We start from the raw sequence: 19,157 nt of genomic DNA on the forward strand, positions 1-19,157 counted from the left end.
CTCTCCATTTCATTTTCCTCCATCTTGCATGGTAGGACAATAGCCAATCAGGGTTAGGGATGTGACCTCTCCCCACCAGAAGTGGTCATATAGTGGGTATAGCCACAGAAATGTAGGTGGCCCATTGGCCTCCACCAGGTAGTCCCCTTAACGCGGACTAAAAGAAGCATTTAGTGAGCATCCCTAGACCTGCAGATCAGACTCAATGGACACAAGAAGCCCAGCGACGAAGACCTAAGGTTCAAGAACAAAAGTCCAGCTGCAGGAAGAAAAAGGTGCCAAACCCTGCCTGCTGAACCTAGGACTCGACAATCACCACTGAGGGGCCAACTGGACATCGGACAGACTCTAAGAAACCCCAGAGGGCCTCCAACCTTCTAAAAATTCCCAAGGGCCTCTCTCCCGAGTGAAAGCATCACTCCATGCAACCAACAGGAAAAAACTAGTGAAGTCCAGGTCACTGACTGGCCGCTGACCAATAATCCAGACACAGCAACCAGACCAAATTTCACCCTGTAGACCCAGAGGACAAACCCTGCAAGTGTGCCACATTTCGTGGCACTGCAATCTCCAGTGGCTGAACCGTGCAATAGTCAGTAGTACTAGACCCCCAACATCAAACACCCAGAGGAAAAGTCCACTCTGGACTCTTCAACGAGCAGAAGCAAGCACCAGTCAAGGGACTTCAGGACACCCAAGAACCAACCCCCAGAGTGGCCCTGATGACCTGCAGTCCACCCTCCAAGTGACCTGCTACCTGGTTCCACAGGCTCTTTCACACACAACCCTTGGCTGACGTATCTGCACTGCACCCGGCCTCCCTGGCCCCTGCATCGGAGAACCAGCTGTGCTCTAGGGATCCCCAACCCCATGCGAACTCTACACTCCAAGGGGACCGTCTGGACTCACCTTTAAGTCCACCTGTGCAGTGCATTTTCAAGTGGTCTCTCTCACCTCTCCTACTCCTAGACTTGCAGCCGCTGCTCTTGCTTGAACCGGGAACTGCCTGAACTTCTCTGGCTGGCCCACAGGACACTTCAATGGCCTCTCATTACCTGATTTTCTACTTGCTCTAAAAACCCAACATCAACAAAACCCCACAGTTCGGCTCCACATAGGGAAACCCTCAATGCCTGGCACCTGTAAATCTAAAGGGTTTAGGAGATTCAGCGATATATGGATGCACGGTGGGCCCTCAAAACACCCCCACAGTGCTGTTCGAGTTTCATTTTGCACTTCTGGATGTGCGGTGACCAATCAAAATGATAAGAAAGGGTCACCCACAAATAATCAAACACGCTGACCTGCTCCAGGCATTCACCATTAAGAACTGGTGCTTGGGGGGATGTTGGGCAGGTGTTAAGTACCATGTCTTGCCCAAATTGACCTCCAGCCCACGCTGTCTGCAGAAAACCCCAAAGCAATCCAAAAACTTTTGTACACCCATCGGTGTTTTAGAAATCAAGACGCCGTCATCCGCAAAAAGGACAGCCAGAACTCTAATCCTTGCAAGAAAAGGGGTGTGGCCCTCACAACATTCTAAGTTGGATATTAGATCATTATTATAGAGAAGGAAGAGGGTAGGGACCAACACACATCCCTGCCTCACTCCCCTGTTTATGGGGATGGGGTTGGTTAGTTCACCCTGAGAGTCACATTTAACTAGGGCATAATTATTTGAATAATGATTATTTTAAGAAGACAGATAGGGACTCCCATCTCCGCCAAAGCCCTCCAAAGTGATTCTCTGAATACTTAATCAAAAGCTGAGAGTAGATCAAGAAAGATAACATAAACTCGACCCTGCTCACCCTCAAAGAAACATACTTTCAGTATTGCAATTGAAGACGAAAACCTGGTCAATCGTACCTAATCCCTCTTTAAAGCCAGCTTGCAATGGGGTACAAACGTCAAAGTCTACCATCCATTCGCTCAGTCTGTCCAAACTGATACAGCTAGATCATTTTTGGGTGCTATCTATGAGACTAATTGGCCTGTAATTAGCAGGATACGATCTGCAACCTTTTTTAAAAATAGGGACTATCTCCCCTCCTGCACACATTGTAGGCAACAGAGTGCCGACCAATAGAGCATTAAAAAATAAAACAAAATAGGGGCACCAGATCTCCTTGAACATCCTAAACAAGTCACCAAGGACTGTCCAAGCCTGGAGCCTTGTTAGGTGTAATCCTGTCCACAGCCTTGGAGATATCAGTAACCGGTATACGCAGTACCTGCTGCTGCATTAAATCAATAAGAGATTCAATAGGGGCAAACTGGACTGGCTGCCTCTGTCCCGTGTATGCTCCTCACCCACGATTGCAGTTTGATGTAATACCTCATCCACGATTGGGTCTTGATTCCTAGCTCTAGAACACTGATTAGATAATGATTGAAATTCCTCTCCAGTATACAGTTCAGTAAACTGCTTGACCCAAGCATCTGCTAAACACCACCTGCTACCACACACCAAAAGGTACAGTGGTCTCTTCTTTTAGCGGCATTCAGTATGAAGGTCCATCGGCTACATTCCCACTCTCTCTTGGCTTTGGAGATGGTATCTTTATAAGACTTCTTGGCTGCCCTAACAGCATCTCTCGACCCTGTCCTTATGGACCTCAACAGGGCACACTTTGCTTCTCTACAGGACTTGGTATACCAGGGAGCTTCCTTATTCCTTGCTTTAACACCTCAAGATTCTTTGGTGAGTAATGTCTCAAGAAAAGCAAACATTAAGTAATATGCTGCACAAGTATTCTCCATAGAGTCTAGACAAACACTAGGCATTGGCTCGCCTGCCACCACTTCCAACCCACCACTTCCAACCCTGCAGTCACAACCTCCTTCCTGAGGGCTTCCTCTGACTCAGCCACCACACTCTACTTAAGTCTACACCAATTATTGGCGGGAACCAATCTCTGGTCTAAAACTCCATTAGGGCCTACAGGGAGAAAGTCTCCCATCCCTACCAGTCTTAGGCACAAAGCGTTGTGATCACTGTCCTACCTTGGGATTACCACCATATCAAGTAAGACTGACCACAAGCTGATATCCAGAAGGATGTTATCTATCAGGCTGGAGCAGTGCAAGCAATTATATGTGGTTTTCCCCCTCTATGTCAAATTTGGATCTCCCATTTCAGGCCCTTAGACCAGCTCTTAGAGTGAACACATTCAATTGCAGTACTGCAGCAGACCATCGCTTCATGGGTGTAAATGAAAGCCCCGGTATGCCCCAATCATGAACTTCTTCACTGCTAAAGACTTCTTGGATGGAAGAAAGAGGTTCATATTCCAGTTAAAATTTCCTGCAATTATTATAAAGGGGTTTGTATTTAAACCAACCAAGTGGGTCACAAACAATTCAATTACCTGGGGCCCCGTTGCCCCTGGATCTGCAGTACACATTGTGCAAATAATACACACCGCTAGAGGGAAATGTAAGTGAGATGCACAAAACATCTGTGCTGCTCAGAGGGACCATTTTAGCTATACAGCAAAGTCTAGTCTTAATCCCTTGGGGCCTTCCCTTGCCCAAGAAAGTTGCCGGTACAAAAAAGTAATGTACCCTGAACGGATTTTCAGAGCCATTGCCCACATCTCATGAAATAAACAAATGTCAAATAAATCTATAAACATAACATGCCCCATAAGCAGCAGGAGGACTTCGAAACTAAACTGGCAAACATTCCAAAAAATCAGCATGGTAGAGTTAGTTGGCTGGATAGAGAAGACGTCTGATTCAGTCAAACCTGGAGTATTAGGTGAATAGAAAGAAAATCATCATACTTAGGAGAAGATGCATACACACCAGAATTGGTTATGCGCTGGGGTGCGAAGGATGGTCATAGACAAATTAGCTTCAACTGGAGTCTGAAAAGAATTAATCTCACTCTCCACTTGGACTTCTCATGGAGATGATGTGATGTCATGGTTGTTATCTACAATAGGGTGTCAATCTTGGCCATCTAGGTTATTTAAGGGTAAATACCTATTGAAGGTGGAAAGAACCAGCCCATCACCTCTGGCCGCCCTATAGGGAGGAGCACCAAAAGGTCTCCACCTCTCCAATTGGGGAGGCCTATAGAAAAAAAACAATGGGTACCAGTGAGGTACCATCTCTCTTCACACATATTCACATCATACAGCCAATCAGCCTTTGAGTTAGAGAAGGGCTCCTCCAGTTGATGACAATACAATCCCCGCCATTGATTTTAGTCTGGGGTCTGACCCAACCCACCATCCTCACCAGCAGAATGTCCTCATAGTCCTTTAAACTAAAATTGATATCAGCCGTAAAGCAATTGTTGGACCTGGCCTTTTGACAGGGTCATCCCCAAACTTTTTGCCTCCTTCCTCCTATTTTTTCTGACCTGTTGTTGTTGGCTTTTGAACTGTGGGCACTTTACCACTGCTAACCAGTGCTAAAGTGCATATGCTCTCTGTGTAAATTGTACTGTTGATTGGTTTATCCATGGTTGGCTATTTGATTTACTTGTAAGACCCTAGTAGGGTGGACTATATATGCCTAGGGCCTGTAGATTAAATGTGACTAGTGGGCCTGCAGCACTGGTTGTGCCACCCACTTCATTAGCCCCTTAACCTTGTCTCAGGCCTGCCATTGCAAGGCCTGTGTGTGCAGTTTCACTGCCACTTCGACTTGGCATTTAAAAGTACTTACCAAGCCTAAAACTCCCCTTTTTCTACATATAAGTCACCCCTAATGTGTGCCCTAGGTAACCCTAGAGCAGGGTGCTGTGTGGGTAAAAGGCAGGACATGTACCTGTGTAGTTTATATGTCCTGGTAGTGTATAACTCCTAAATTCTTTTTTACACTACTGTAAGGCCTGCTCCCTTCATAGGCTAACATTGGGGCTGCCCTCATACATTGTTGAAGTGGCAGCTGCTTATCTGAAAGGAGCAGGAAGGTCATATTTAGTATGGCCAGAATGGTAATACAAAATCCTGCTGACTGGTGAAGTCGGATTTAATATTACTATTCTAGAAATGACACTTTTGGAAAGTGAGCCTTTCTTTGCACTTACATTTTTCTGTGCCTTACAATCCACGTCTAGCTAGGTTTAGTTGACAGCTCCTTGTGCATTCACTCATACACACCCCAAACACAGGGTACTCAGCCTCACTTGCATACATCTGCATTTTGAATGGGTCTTCCTGGGCTGGGAGGGTGGAGGGCCTGCCCTCACACAAATGACTGCCACACCCCCTACTGGGACCCTGACAGACAGGATTGAACTGAAAGGGGACCTGGGGCACTTCTTAGCCACTCTTTGAAGTCACCCCCACTTCAAAGGCACAATTTAGTATGAAACAGGGCCTCTGCCCTACCACCTCAGGCACTTGCTGGAGAAGAAACCTGAACCAGAACCTGCATCCTGCCAAGAAGAACTGCCTGGCTGCTCAATGGACTCACCTGACTGCTTTCAACAAAGGACTGCTGCCTTGCTGTTGGCCTGCTGCCTTGCTGAACTCTTGTCTTGCTGCAAAAGTGCTCTCCAAGGGCTTGGATAGAGCTTGCCTCCTATTCCCTGAAGTCTCAGGACCAAAAAGACTTCTCTTTTTCAACTGGACTCCTTGTGCGCCGACAAATTCGATGCACAGCTTGCTCCGTGGTGAAAAATTCACTGTACGCTGATCTGGAAAGACGCCGCTCGACGCGACACCTGCGGTGCGAATGGAACTTCGACGCACGGCCCCGCCTGGATAACGCCGCCCGACTTCTAGAGAGGAAATCGACGCTACGCCTGCCGTGAGGAAGTAAATCCCACGCACAGCCCACCGGAACGACTCGCAGCCAGATAACTAGCCTAGGGTTCCACGCACAGACCCTGGGACATCTGGTAATCCCGCGACCCACAGAAGGAGACGGTCCGCGTGCCGGAAAACAACGCATGTCTTCCCCGAGTGAAAAATAACGACGCAAGTCCATGTGTGAAGGGGTAAAACCGACTCACACACCATTTTTCTTCCCGTAGAACGACGCACGTCTCCCCGCGTGGAAAATAACGACTCAAGTCCATGTGTGAAGGGGCGTAACCGACGCACACACCATTTTTCCACGCATCTCCTCCTCGGCGGCCCTCTGCGGAGATTTTCCTCTCCAAACCAGGTACTTTGTGCTTGAAAGAGACTTTGTTTGCTTTTTAAAGACTTAAGACACTTTATATCACTTTTCAGTGATATCTTTACAAATTCATATTGCATCTTTGATCATTTTGACCTGCAAATACCCAGATTAATATTATATATTTTTCTAAACACTGTGTTGTGTATTTTTGTGGTGCTATATCGTGTTATTGTATGATTTATTGTACAAATGCTTTACACATTGCCTTTTAAGTTAAGCCTGACTGCTCAATGCCAAGCTACCAGAGGGTGGGCACAGGATAATTTGGATTGTGTGTGACTTACCCTGACTAGAGTGAGAGTTCTTGCTTAGACAGGGGGTAACCTGACTGCCAACCAAAAACCCCATTTCTAACATTGGTGGCACCGGTGAGATAGGACTTGTATTTGTGCAGTGACATACAGTAGCTAAGTATTTCTCTACCTACCCACAGTTGAAGGTAAACTTGATTTTTCATCTTTTTGCTTTTGGTTCTCTAATGTCCTACTAGATATATTATTGATATTTTGGACTTTGGATTTTGGTTTTGCCTATGATACCTTGTCAGATTGGGAATGGGTACCTACTGTGTGTCATTCTTTGTGCCTACTGAATCACTTACTAAGGCTGACCTAAGGAGGCATTGCAGAAAATGGGGACTTCCTATGTCAAGGAGATCCACTAAGATGGAACTGCTAGATATCTACATAGCCTGGGGGGAAGAAAGATGGGCAGAGGAAGAGGCAGCAAAAAAAACAAATGACTGAGGACTCCTCAGATGAGGAGGAGGACTGCTCAGATGAGGAGGAGGACTACTCATATGAGGAAAGAGAACCAGTGAGAGATGAATGGCTCCTAGAGGCAGAGCGGTCACTGGAGGAGCTCGATGACTTTATTGAAAGGGCTGAGGCGGCAAGAGCCTTAGCCCTGGAAAAAGAAAGGATGGCAGCTTAGGAGCTGAGCTGTGAAGAGCTGAAACTGGAAGCCGGAAGGGCTAAGCCCAGTTCAGATGGTGGCAGCGAAAATCTTGCATCCAGTACTGCTGATGAAGTGCACAAGCCCAGAGATGTGGTGCCCAACTTGAAGAAGAGAGTTGACACACCCCAGGTGGTTCAAGAGTATGAGGTAGTTCCCGTTATGCACAGGGTCCCTGAGAAGGATTAGGGAACTGGCACAGGGAGTCATATTCCTACTGGGGGGAGGGACACTTTACTGGCTCTAGAAGAGAGTGACAGGGAAAAGGGTTCCCCCCTGGTTGACGTCCTGGATATAGAGTGTGGAGACATCCCAGAAGAGTATGGGTTGAGTGTCAGGGACAATCAGATACTGTCTCACCAGTCTCAGGAGGGTGAAGTAGAGTGCTTTTTTAAGGCTGAGTCACTGGATGGTTGGGTGAAGGGTACTGTGGTTAATACATGTGAAGGGCAGAGTGATGTAATTGCTGGAGAGCATATGTCTGGTACTTATTTTCCAGAGCTACGCCAACACCAGGTGGCGTGTGAGTTATCTGAACCCAGGGAGCTTACAATGGAGGCAGACTTCTGGGTGAATACCAGAGAGTCTGAAGAGGCATTTGGGGGTGCTCCTGAAGGGAGTGGTCTAGGTGTTTCCCAACCAAGTGAGGTGCGAGAGGATTGTAGTGTCCAGGTAGGTCCCAGGTCCTAGAGGGTTCCATGAGGGAACACCAGGAGGGAAGCCTAGCCTGTACCATGGGGCCACCTGTTGAGGGAGGCCCCGCAGTGTCAGAAGAACTTGGGGGGGGTGACTGTAGCAAGCATCCCACCAGTTCTGGTGTCTCGCAGTACCACTCCTAGTGAGGGGGTGCAGAAGTGTAGACAGAGGGTTGAGAGGGGGTTGCGGACCCCAATTGAGGGCCTGGAGAGTCAGGGGTCAGCTCTGAGAGCAGAGCCCCCCAGGAATGACCCAGGTGAAACCGTTTCTGGTTTGGGGGAGATCCAGACTCTGCCAGATGGGCAGAGGTCAGGAGACCTTCGCAAACCAGACTCTTGTGTAGCCCTTGAGGATGGTGTGTCCCTTGTGGGGGGTGAGCATGCCCCCCAGGAAGTCCTGGCGTGCCAGGCAATTGTTTAACCTCAGGGTGGTGACTCTGGGTTGGATGACCAGGTTCAGGGGTTAAACTCTGGCCTGGTGGGGGGTCAGTGTGCCCCCCAAGAAGTCATGGTGTGCCAGGCAATTGTACAACCTCAGGGTGGTGACTCTGGTTTGGATGGCCAGGTTCAGAGGTTAAACTCTGACCTGGTGGGGTGTAGGTGTGCCCCACAGAAAGTCCTGGTTTGCCAGGCAGTGATCCAGTCTGAGGGTACAGACCCTGGGCTGGAAGACCAGGTTCAGGGTGCCCCCCCAGACCTGAAGGGAGGGGCTACTGATAACAATGCCCCTACCATTTTGTCTTCTGAGGAGGCCACTCCTAGTTGGAGGGTGCTGGACCCCAGAAGGGAGGGCAGCGGGAAGGAAGCCTCACCCCGGGCCCTAGTCCAACCTGAAGGTACAGACTCCTGGTTGGAGGGCCAGTTGCAGGTTAACAGCCCTGCACTGGTGGAGGAATGGTGCAGGGGGGCTTCTATAAGCACCCTGACCATGTTGGACTCTGGGGGTACCGCTCCAGGAGGGAGGGCACAGAGCCCCAGAGGGGAGGACCAGGTCAGGTTCAGGCTTTCATCCCTGACATGGTGGAAGGGAGAGTGGTTAAAGGGTGCCCAGCACCTGGAGCTACCGCCCCCCACTCTCCACAGCCACAGGGGTTGGAGAGCTTTGAGAGGCCTGGGGCCTGGCTCTCATTCCGGACAGCTGTCAGTAACCACTGTGGCTTGCTGTCTGGGTGGACAGAGTTATCCCTGGCGAGGGGACAAGTGTCAAACCCCGGGGGTAGAGTGGGCAACACCACTGTGTTGGTCCTGGTGGTACTATCCTGCTCCTGGGATACGTCTGTGAGCAAAGTAAGGTTAGGTGTTGCACAGATGGTATCCGCAGGTAAGGAGAAAGGTTCCCTATGGATTGGCTTAGTGGGCCCTGAGAGTATGGAAAGAGGGATCCAATTGGAGTCAGGAAGGCAAAGAACTGGAGCATGCCCCTGCTGTTGTGGGCCTGGGTCCTTGTTCTATCACCTGAAACAGGGAAGTACATCAGGATAGTGATTGTTCTCCCCTGGCTTTAGGCTGGTGGGGGGTCATGTTGTACCTGGCTTTTTGACTGGGTCATCCCCAAACATTTTGCCTCCTTCCTCCTATTTTTTCTGACCTGTTGTTGTTGGCTTTTGAACTCTGGGCACTTTACCACTGCTAACCAGTGCTAAAGTGCATATGCTCTCTGTGTAAATTGTACTGTTGATTGGTTTATCCATGGTTGTCTATTTGATTTACTTGTAAGACCCTAGTAGGGTGCACTATATGTGCCTAGGGCCTGTAGATTAAATGCTACTAGTGGGCCTGCAACACTGGTTGTGCCACCCACTTCATTAGCCCCTTAACCTTGTCTCAGGCCTGCCATTGCAAGGCCTGTGTGTGTAGTTTCACTGCCACTTCGACTTGGCATTTAAAAGTACTTGCCATGCCTAAAACTCCCCTTTTTCTACATATAAGTCACCCCTAATGTGTGCCCTAGGTAACCCCTAGAGCAGGGTGCTGTGTGGGTAAAAGGCAGGACATGTACCTGTGTAGTTTATATGTCCTGGTAGTGTATAACTCCTAAATTCGTTTTTACACTACTGTGAGGCCTGCTCCCTTCATAGGCTAACATTGGGGCTGCCCTCATACATTGTTGAAGCGGCAGCTGCTGATCTGAAAGGAGCACGAAGGTCATATTTAGAATGGCCAGAATGGTAATACAAAATCCTGCTGACTGGTGAAGTCGGATTTAATATTACTATTCTAGAAATGCCATTTTTAGAAAGTGAGCATTCCTTTGCACTTAAGTCTTTCTGTGCCTTACAATCCACGTCTGGCTAGGTTTAGTTGACAGCTCCTTGTGCATTCACTCAGACACACCACAAACACAGGGTACTCAGCCTCACTTGCATACATCTGCATTTTGAATGGGTCTTCCTGGGCTGGAAGGGTGGAGGGCCTGCCCTCACACAATGACTGCCACACCCCCTACTGGGACCCTGGCAGACAGGATTGAACTGAAAGGGGACCTGGTGCACTTCTTAGCCACTCTTTGAAGTCACCCCCACTTCAAAGGCACAATTTAGTATAGAACAGGGCCTCTGCCCTACCACCTCAGACACTTGCTGGAGAAGAACCTGAAACAGAACCTGCATCCTGCCAAGCAGAACTGCCTGCTCAAAGGACTCACCTGACTGCTTTCTACAAAGGACTGCTGCCTTGCTGTTGGCCTGCTGCCTTGCTGAACTCTTGTCTTGCTGCAAAAGTGCTCTCCAAGGGCTTGGATAGAGCTTGCCTCCTATTCCCTGAAGTCTCAGGACCAAAAAGACTTCTCTTTTTCAACTGGACTCCTTGTGCACCGACAAATTCGATGCACAGCTTGCTCCGTGGTGAAAAATTCACTGTACGCTGATCTGGAAAGACGCCGCTCGACGCGACACCTGCGGTGCGAATGGAACTTCGACGCACGGCCCCGCCTGGATAACGCCGCCCGACTTCTAGAGAGGAAATCGACGCTACGCCTGCCGTGAGGAAGTAAATCCCACGCACAGCCCACTGGAACGACGCGCAGCCAGATAACTAGCCTAGGGTTCCACGCACAGACCCTGGGACATCTGGTAATCCCGCGACCCACAGAAGGAGACGGTCCACGTGCCGGAAAATGACGCGCGTCTTCCCTGAGTGAAAAATAACGACGCAAGTCAGTGTGTGAAGGGGCGAAACCGGCGCATACACCATTTTTCTTCCCGTAGAACGAAGCACGTCTCCCCGCGTGGAAAATAACGACGGAAGTCCGTGTGTGAAGGGGCGTAACCGACGTACACACCATTTTTCCACGCATCTCCTCCTCTGTGGTCCTCGGCAGAGATTTTCCACTCCAAACCAGGTACTTTGTGCTTGAAAGAGACTTTGGGGGTGATTCTGACCCCGGCGGTACAAGACCGCCGGGGCCAGGGTCGGCAGGAGCACCGCTGACAGGCCGGCGGTGCCCTGCAGGGCATTCTGACCGCGGCGGTTCAGCCGCGGTCAGAAGAGGCAAACCGGCGGTCTCCCGCCGGTTTACCGCTGCCCTTAGAATCCCCCATGGCGGCGCAGCTTGCTGCACCGCCATGGGGGATTCTGACACCCCCTACCGCCATCCTGTTCCTGGCGGTTCGCCCGCCAGGAACAGGATGGCGGTAGGGGGTGCCGCGGGGCCCCCGTAAGAGGGCCCCTGCCGTGCCCCGCAAAGTATTTCAGTGTCTGCTAAGCAGACACTGAAATACGCGACGGGTGCAAACTGCACCCGTCGCATCCCTGCAACTACGCCGGCTCAATTCTGAGCCGGCGTCCTCGTTGCAGGGGCATTTCCTCTGGGCCGGCGGGCGCTCTTTTGGAGAGCGCCCGCCGGCCCAGAGGAAATGTCTAAATGGCCGCCGCGGTCTTTTGACCGCGGTGCGGTCATTCAGCGGCGGTACCTTGGCGGACGGCCTCCGCCGTCCGCCAGGGTCAAAATCAGGCCCTTTATATCACTTTTCAGTGATATCTTTACAAATTCATATTGCATCTTTGATCGTTTTGACCTGCAAATACCCAGATAAATATTATATATTTTTCTAAACACTGTGGTGTATTTTTGTGGTGCTATATTGTGTTACTGTATGATTTATTGCACAAATGCTTTACACATTGCCTTCTAAGTTAAGCCTGACTGCTCAGTGCCAAGCTACCAGAGGGTGGGCACAGGATAATTTGGATTGTGTGTGACTTACCCTGACTAGAGTGAGGGTTCTTGCTTGGACAAGCAGTAACCTGACTGCCAACCAAAAACCCCATTTCTAACAGCAATGGCATACCTTGTTCTTAAGATCAGCACAGGATTCATTAGTAGTGCCTGGAAGAGAGGGAACACCCATAGCAGCAACATAGGGGCAGCAATCAAGTGGAAGGTTGAGTTGAAGTTACAGCTGACGTTTAAGTTCACCAAAGGCAGAAGTGGGTCTTTGCTGAGACACACTACTGGCCCCAAATAAGGGCCCACTCATGGCCCTAGTTTTGGAAGCATTACTCATAGCTAAATCCCCTGAATCACCAGGCTCATCCGTGGGCATCTGTAAATGGGGCAGACCATCAAACACCTTTCAAGGTCGAGATGGTCCATCACCACACCCAGGCTTGGGGGGAGCTACCACACTGATAGAGCGAGAACCGTCATTGTTGACTGTACAGGTGCCTGACTTGCTAATGAGATACCCGCCTTCTTATAAGCTCTAATGAATTTAACTTTTCTACCAAGGGGGACACACATTTCTGAACTTGAAGCTCAAAACGCATCAAAATATCATCCCAATCAATATAGTGCAACTCTTTTATGGGTGGTGAGAAGGGGTTCATTGGCTTGCTGGAGCTACCAGATTATGAGGGCCCTGGGTTAGATAGACCAGAGCCCCCATGCCTTGATTTCCTCTTACGCTTAGTGCAAGGGCAATTATTGCTGGGGGATGAAACATCAGAGTTGCACCAAAAAACGGTGCTGGACTCAACGGCAGCTTTTTGCACTAACGAAGGGGACCTGGCGGGGGACCCCCTGGAACCAGGTTAGTGGGTGCTCCGACAAGGGAGGGGGTTGGGGGGTGTTGTGTGTGTGTGTATGTCTGTGTGTGTGTGTATGTGGGTGGGTGTTGCATGTTGTATGTGTGTGCATGTTTGGGGGTGTGAGTGCGTGTATGTTGGGTTGTGTGAATGCATGTCTGCGTGTATATATGCAAAGGCCAGATGTAGCAAATTCCGAATTTGCGATTCGGGAATTGCGAGTCGGTGCGACTCGCAATTTCCGAATCGCAAATTCGGATGCAGAACGGTGTCTCAGACACAGTCTGCGAATCGCCATGGGGTTGCAAAGACCCACCTCATTAATATTAATGGGGTGGGTCGCTTTTTGCAACCCCATTGCGATTCCCTGCACTCACAGGGATGGTGACCTGCTGGAGACAGCAGACCTCCATGTCTGTGACTGCTTTGTAAATAAAGCAGTTTTTTTTTTGTATTGCAGCCCATTTTCCTTTAAGGAAAACAAGTTGCATACAAAAAAATAACGAAACCATTTGGTTTCGTTTTTTAAGAGTAGGCAGTGGTCCATTGGACCACTGCCTGCTCTGAAAAAACATTTATGGCAACATTCACAAAGGGGGAAGGGGTCCCATGGGGACCCCTTCCCTTTTGCGAATGGGTTACCACCAGTGTGACACTGGTGGTAACTGCGAATTACTTTGCGACCACGTTCGCGGTCACAAAGCAATTTAGCATTGCGGTGCGAGTCGCAAATAGGAAGGGGACACCCCTTCCTATTTGAGAGTCGCATTCACATTTTGCGAGTCGGTACCAACTCGCAAAATGAGCATGAGCATCGCGATGTGCGTTTTGCATGGCGCAAACTGCGATTTTCGCAGTTTGCGCCATGCAAAACTCTACCTACATCTGGCCCTAAGTGTGTGTGGATGTTTGTGTGAATGGATGGATGCATGCGTGGATAAATGTTGGAATGGGTGTGTGTATGCACGTGTGCGTGTGTGAAGAGAGGGGCGTGTACGAAGAGGGGTTTGGAGAGGAAGTGGGGTGGGGGAATCCTGGGGAAGGGGAGTGGGTGGGGAAGACCCCTATCAGTGACAGAGAAGGGATTCCCTGTCAGTTATAGTGCCTACCGCCATGGTTTTCATGGCGGTAAGGATGCCACAAATACCATGGCGGTAGGTGGGGTCATAATCCCGCAGGTGGGCAAGTGACGGCCACCCGGCTGGAGATTGAAGTCTCCAGCCCGGCGGTTGTTACCACCATGGCGGTCGGTGTGGTACATTGGCAGTTTTGCTTCAGCCAAACCGCCAATGTCATAATATGGAGGAAAGTACCGCCAGCCTGTTGGCAGTACTTTCCTCCAAAATAACCCCAACCGCCGGGTCATAATGACCCCCTTAATGCACTAGTGATCAGTGAACTCAACTACATTATATGAAAAACATAATTATGGTTCACTTTGAGCTAACAACGTCATTTAGAAGATGGTACCAATTGCTCATTATGCTGTATCATTATGTCTTCTCTGTCTTGCAAAGTGGATACCCCTCATATCTTTCAACATTGGCAGAACTAATTTTGCCAAGTGAATTGTTGCTTTTCACCCTTCATGTGTATGACGTATTTGTATTGCTAACAATGTTGGGGCAGGATTAGGAAATACCTCAAAGCAATGTATTTTAGACAGAAAATGAAAATACACCCCCATAATCAGATTTCAGTTTTTAAATGCACTCAGAGTAAATTTGGCAGAGATGGGGTTATAGATTCCCTATGTTAGTAATATTTTTCTCAGAAACTGCAAAATTATTTTTCACCTTCTTTATAAATTTGCAGTTGTCACTATTGGGGTTGCAGCTTAGAAAATAAGTGTGCGAACTGGTTTATGTAATTGTCAAGAGAATTTAAAATTTAAAAGTTTGTTTGAAGACTACATTTAACACTAAATTGATTTTAGCTATTATGCTGGTGTTATGGTAGTACTCCTATTGGTTACATTATTGTGTTTGACATTCTAGCAACATTTCTCCATGGATTACAGATGGACCTACAGAATAATACTGAATGGCAAAAAGACACAGTTCAGATGGTTACACACAACTATAGCACCTGCAAAAACAATGTGGCTGGATTCAGGTGTATGACAGGAGCCCATGATAAGGATTACTCAGGAGTTGGAAAGGATGGAAGAAAGGACAATAGAAACTATTGAGGTTCAGAACACTAACCCACTAATGTTAGGCCAACCTCTTACTCAATTCTTGGGTTATGTCCATTTCAAAGTCATTAATTTAAGACTTACAGGTGGTAATGGACAATGCCTGGCAGCAATTCACAAGCTGCATTTTATGGTTGTATGTGATTTCACAGAAAAATGATTTCATGGAATACAATTACTGAGAAACCATTTCATCTAGACTGTTTCATGCAAATTTTCAGAATGAATAGTATTTACCTTTTCGTAGAAACTAATTCCTAGAATGTCTTTCGGTCGAAATGGGTCCTTGTTTTCTTTTTTTTGTTAAATGTGAATGTAATAGTTGCAGCTCTCACTTTCAGAAACAGTTTTGTCTGACATGCTTATTTCAGTGCTTTACTTCAGGGGACAATATTTCACATTTATAACTTTTACACTGTCAGACAATTACTTTGGATGCTTTTAATTCACTGACCCGTCACTTCTCACAACCACCATCCATCGCTAAACCCTCACAATACCTAAATACCATCAATCCCTGCCCCTTAAAATCTCTCACCACACTTAAGCTACACTGATCCCGAAGCCTAAAAGCCCTTTTTACCCCCAAATTCCACAACACCTGAAACATAAAATCACTCACTACTTCTAAATCCACCCATTGTTGAACCATAAAACCCCTTTCTATGACTAAACCCCACCCATCCCATACCCTAACAACACCTCAACACATCCATGTTCATCCATGAACTCTAAAAAATCCTCAAACCCCTTAAACACCAGTCCTCAATGACCTATAAGAATATCTCATCACCCTAAACTACTCATCCATGAACCTAAAAAGCCCCTTTCTATATCCAAAGTCCATCTATCCCTGAATCCTTACAACCCCTCACCACCCTAAACACCACCCCACTCTGGACCTGAAAGTCTCTTCACCACCCCAGCCACTAACCATACTTGAACTTTAAAAACCCATACAAGCCCTAAACTCTCCCATCCATGAACCTCAAAACCCTACAACCCCCTTACACTCCACCCATCCCTGAAACCTAAAAACATCTCACGCATCTAAACACCACTCCTCTGTGAACCCTAAAAGCCCCTCAGCATCCCTACAAAAGTTCAAAAAGTATTTATTTAGGTCAGAGGCCATTTATGGGCATAAATTAAATACGTTTTCAAGAATCAGCATTAAAAACATTAAAACAGACCATAAGAAGTACAAACTAAACAATTAAAATAAACGTATAAAAACAGCGCTCAGGTAAGCAACTTTCTCTATCTGAGCCTACAGGTGGACTTTAGATATCTAGAAACAACAAAGACAATACATTGTCTAGTGTCACTTCTAAGTACTCTGTACGCAATCTTATACTCTCTCTGCCCTAGATTGTGACAGAGAGGCAATATCCATCTCCTCCTGTACCCATGGTAGCCTGGACAAATTAATACAATATGTTCAGCCGTTTCAACCTCACCTGGGCAAAATGGGCAAGTTTTAACAGGATCAGAGTCTCTACATTTCCATCAGGCAGTAAAAACTTGAGTTGGCAAAACCCCTAGAAAAAAAAACATTGATAAACAAGGTCCTAGCTTGGGGTGGCTCAATCTCATTGTGAGAAAACACCTCTTTTGACATGGTTAACCCCCCACTTTATGCCTGGTTTATGGTGTGGTTTCAAAATTGTAGTGCCAAAGGCCCCTGCTAAATAGGTTCCCTAGGCCAGATCTTTTCCCCAAAACTGTTGTGATGCATTGGCACAATTGGCAACAACTTTAGCTGCCACTATAAGTACCTAGAAAATGGTACCTTTATACCTGGGGCTTGGGAATTAGGCCCCTGAGGGCAGCAGCACATATTGTGCCACCCTCAGGGTCCTGCATCCACGTGCATCCAGCACTACCATTGCAGGCTGAGTGTCCTGGTGCAATCCTAAAGTGCAAACATGACAAACAGCCTGTGTGACCTGTCCACTCAACAATGCATGCAATGTAGGTAAGCCACCCCTCTGGCAGGCCTTACAGCCCTAAGACAGGGTGCACTAGAATGCATGTGTGGGCATAGGTGCATGAGCAATATGCCCCTTCTTTGTCCTTGCCAAACCTGGGACAAAGTAAGTGTACAGAGCAGCCATTTTAAATCCCTGTGCTGGACACTGGTTAGTACAAGTTTCACAGCTACATCATTGCCACTCTGAACCCTGGGTTGTTTGGTATTAAACAACTCAGCACAACAAATCCAAATTACCAGTATTGGATTTATTGTACAATGTACCCTGGGGCCATCTTAGAGGTGACCCCTGGAAAGCTAATTAACCCTGGCATTGTTGCTGTACGGTCCAAACCAGCCTGCCACTGCCAGGCAAGATTCTGGATCCCTGAAGTGAAATCCTTTGTACTCTGGGACCAGAAAACAAAGCCCCTCCTGGACAGAGGTGTTACACCTCTTCCTCCTCAGGAATGTGCACTCCCCTACCTGCGAGCTTCAAAGGGCTTGCCACCCTTGAAAATCGATTCCCCAGCTCTGCTGCTAGCAGGAGATGGCCACCTTTGTTGCAAACCTCCACTTTTGGAGGGAGCAACGGCAGGTAAATGCACCATGACTAGGAGGAGTGGCCACCCTCAGCCTGTACCAACCCTCCAGTGTAGAAGGCAAGGTGACCTCTCCATTTCATTTTCCTCCATCTTGCATGGTAGGACAATAGCCAATCAGGGTTAGGGATGTGACCTCTCCCCACCAGAAGTGGTCATATAGTGGGTATAGCCACAGAAAGGTAGGTGGCCCATTGGCCTCCACCAGGTAGTCCCCTTAACGCGGACTAAAAGAAGCATTTAGTGAGCATCCCTAGACCTGCAGATCAGACTCAATGGACACAAGAAGCCCAGCGACGAAGACCTAAGGTTCAAGAACAAAAGTCCAGCTGCAGGAAGAAAAAGGTGCCAAACCCTGCCTGCTGAACCTAGGACTCGACAATCACCACTGAGGGGCCAACTGGACATCGGACAGACTCTAAGAAACCCCAGAGGGCCTCCAACCTTCTAAAAATTCCCAAGGGCCTCTCTCCCGAGTGAAAGCATCACTCCATGCAACCAACAGGAAAAAACTAGTGAAGTCCAGGTCACTGACTGGCCGCTGACCAATAATCCAGACACAGCAACCAGACCAAATTTCACCCTGTAGACCCAGAGGACAAACCCTGCAAGTGTGCCACATTTCGTGGCACTGCAATCTCCAGTGGCTGAACCGTGCAATAGTCAGTAGTACTAGACCCCCAACATCAAACACCCAGAGGAAAAGTCCACTCTGGACTCTTCAAGGACCAGAAGCAAGGACCAGTCAAGGGACTTCAGGACACCCAAGAACCAACCCCCAGAGTGGCCCTGATGACCTGCAGTCCACCCTCCAAGTGACCTGCTACCTGGTTCCACAGGCTCTTTCACACACAACCCTTGGCTGACGTATCTGCACTGCACCCGGCCTCCCTGGCCCCTGCATCGGAGAACCAGCTGTGCTCTAGGGATCCCCAACCCCATGCGAACTCTACACTCCAAGGGGACCGTCTGGACTCACCTTTAAGTCCACCTGTGCAGTGCATTTTCAAGTGGTCTCTCTCACCTCTCCTACTCCAAGACTTGCAGCCGCTGCTCCTGCTTGAACCAGGAACTGCCTGAACTTCTCTGGCTGGCCCACAGGACACTTCAATGGCCTCTCATTACCTGATTTTCTACTTGCTCTAAAAACCCAACATCAACAAAACCCCACAGTTCGGCTCCACATAGGGAAACCCTCAATGCCTGGCACCTGTAAATCTAAAGGGTTTAGGAGATTCAGCGATATATGGATGCACGGTGGGCCCTCAAAACACCCCCACAGTGCTGTTCGAGTTTCATTTTACACTTCTGGATGTGCGGTGACCAATCAAAATGATAAGAAAGGGTCACCCACAAATAATCAAACACGCTGACCTGCTCCAGGCATTCACCATTAAGAACTGGTGCTTGGGGGGATGTTGGGCAGGTGTTAAGTACCATGTCTTGCCCAAATTGACCTCCAGCCCACGCTGTCTGCAGAAAACCCCAAAGCGATCCAAAAACTTTTGTACACCCATCGGTGTTTTAGAAATCAAGATGCCGTCATCCGCAAAAAGGACAGCCAG

This window comes from Pleurodeles waltl, chromosome 5, assembly GCF_031143425.1.
Source record: "Pleurodeles waltl isolate 20211129_DDA chromosome 5, aPleWal1.hap1.20221129, whole genome shotgun sequence".
NCBI lineage: Eukaryota > Metazoa > Chordata > Amphibia > Caudata > Salamandridae > Pleurodeles > Pleurodeles waltl.